The sequence below is a fragment of the Leptopilina heterotoma genome, unplaced genomic scaffold, assembly GCF_015476425.1.
Source record: "Leptopilina heterotoma isolate Lh14 unplaced genomic scaffold, ASM1547642v1 Lhet_66, whole genome shotgun sequence".
Lineage (NCBI taxonomy): Eukaryota > Metazoa > Arthropoda > Insecta > Hymenoptera > Figitidae > Leptopilina > Leptopilina heterotoma.
In genome coordinates, this window is record NW_025111153.1 from 540,681 (window position 1) to 543,074 (window position 2,394).

Below are 2,394 nucleotides of genomic sequence, written 5' to 3' on the forward strand. Positions count from 1 at the left end.
CTCGTAGCCTCGTTTGTTTTTTGGACTACGGAAAGTACTTTCCTTAACTTTTTATCAAATATTCTTTCATTTTCTGCAATTTCTTAGATTTTTAATATTAATTTTTTACAAACAATAATTTGCAAAAAAATTTAAACTATAACTATTAGACGCAGTTTTTTCTTACGAGTTCATTGATACCAAAAACTCTTTTTTCACCAAAATGTCAGTTAACTAAGTTTTTATATCACACGGCAGTACAGCTTTGTGTATTTCAGAATTCCTGTTTCGATTGGTCGACTCAAACGTCGATTACTAAGTTAATTTTAAAATTCTTCATTCTGCCGTTAGCAAATATTTCTAAATAAGAAAATAAATCAAATTTAATAAATAAATAAATATCTGAGCTCACAACACTGTGAACGTCTCACAAACACATTAGTACAGTAGTTTTCAATTATGCCTTCCAAGTTTGAACGTGTCCCACTCATATGTTTCCATGGGAACATATTAGTGCGACACGTTCGAACTAAGAAGGCATAGTTGAAATGTACTGTACAACCTCTGACTGATGGAGCGCTGGTCGAACTGCTGCAATCGCTAATTTAGTTTCTATATTACCATAACCACATCGTCATCATCGGTATTTAGATAATCCAATATTAAACAAATATCGCAAATGCGAAGTGGAGACAGGTCATTACTTCGTAATTTAATAAAACCTAACGATGGAGACGCACATTTTGTAGTATTTATCTAACGTCCTATCACCGGATTATATAAATACCGACGGTGGAGGCGTAGTCACCCATTTAAAAAAACACAAAATGCTTGCAAACTTTCCACGGAATTTCAGCGGACTCTTGTCTGCAGAAAGTCTGGTTGCTCAAAAAATATAAAAAACTTATCGTTTTAAGCTTTTGAAGACATCTGTTTCTTATTTCACGGTCCTTTCATCCATGCGTTAATAACATTAATCAATTGAAGGGATAAAATTTCTTAATAAGTATTAACATGTAACACCTGAATTGAATAAAAGGTCTAAATATTTTCAATAACTATTCTTCAAATTGTCAAAAATAGTTAGGCAATTATTGTATGAATTAAAATATTATTTACAAAATACAAATAATAAATTTTTAAATATTCTTCTGCATAGTATTTTTTCAGGAAAACTTCCAAGAAACGTTTGTATTTTTATTTCTGTTTAAAATAGTACAATGATAAGTATTCTGTTGTAAGAATGTACATAATGTCTAAAATTAAAAGCTAACCTAGATATTGAATAATATGAACATGATTTTCCCTTATCGAAAAAACTACCACAAGCACGTACTCTACATTATCAACAGCGCACGATTTGAAACAATGATACAGAAATAAGAAGCAATTGGGTGCTTCGCCCCATTCTACTCTATACTACCCACTACAATCAAAGGTGTTGCTTTTTATTTTCTTCAAATAATAACCTTTATATATTACCAATACCATTTTCATAGTGGCATTTTACGTTTTTGCATAAATTTTATGACATAACTTTCCAGACATTGCAAACAAACGTTACGAAAATAACGCCACGCACGCATGACATTTTTTACTTGTGTATATTTTCCTAAGGGCGGTCATAATATTTGGATTCTTGCATCCTAGAAAAAGTAATTTTAGTTGACGAGGATTCCTCTAAAATTGAATGCATATTTTCTTCTCATATATAGTATCAAAAGTAATAATCTTTACATTAGAGGATTTTCCTCTCGCATACTATTTACCAATTATGGTTATGAGCTGATAAAGAAAGAATAATATAATAATGATTAAAAATTATAATTAATTACTTACATTAATGAATTTATTTGTCTATTTACTTTAATTGAATTCAATGTTTTTGACATCAGAACCATTAAGGGGGGAACCTCCTTTAGACGATCGAAAAATGCATCATTTTTGGGATCTTTTTTCTCGGGTAAAATAACTCCAAACGTTTTGTAATTTATATGGTGCTTTAATACATGTCTTGAGAGTCTAAAAAATTTTTTGAAGAAAAAACAAAACATTTTTAGTATGGAAATATACACAGCGTCCATGGCACCTCATTTTATCTGTGAACATTCTAGCGCTCTGAATTTTTTTCTAAAACAAAGAAACCAACGTTTTTTTTAAACTTTAGGATAATACCTTCTATATGACATTTCGATTTTTTTAAAAAAATTTTGAGAATTGATTTTTTTACCCACTTTTAAGTTAAAAGTGATTTTTCGTGCATAAACATTGACTTAAAATTCCAAAAAAATATGAAAAATTTTTTTTTCAAGAAACACTAAATATCATATTGAAGATTAATTAATTATCTTTAAAATGATGTATCATAAAGCCCGATTGGTTCAAAAGGGCGTTCTCAATCGTGTTCACAAAATT

The 2,394-nt window shown here is 29.6% G+C and overlaps 1 long non-coding RNA gene across 1 annotated transcript; it reads right to left on the minus strand.

The window, feature by feature from the left end:
* Positions 1-1,138: 1,138 nt before the first annotated feature.
* Positions 1,139-2,154, minus strand: LOC122510098. The gene is made up of 2 exons (XR_006302416.1): positions 1,845-2,154; positions 1,139-1,764 (listed from the first exon to the last, which is right to left on the minus strand). It is a non-coding gene; the product is annotated as an uncharacterized LOC122510098 (long non-coding RNA).
* Between the last annotated feature and the right edge of the window lie 240 nt (positions 2,155-2,394).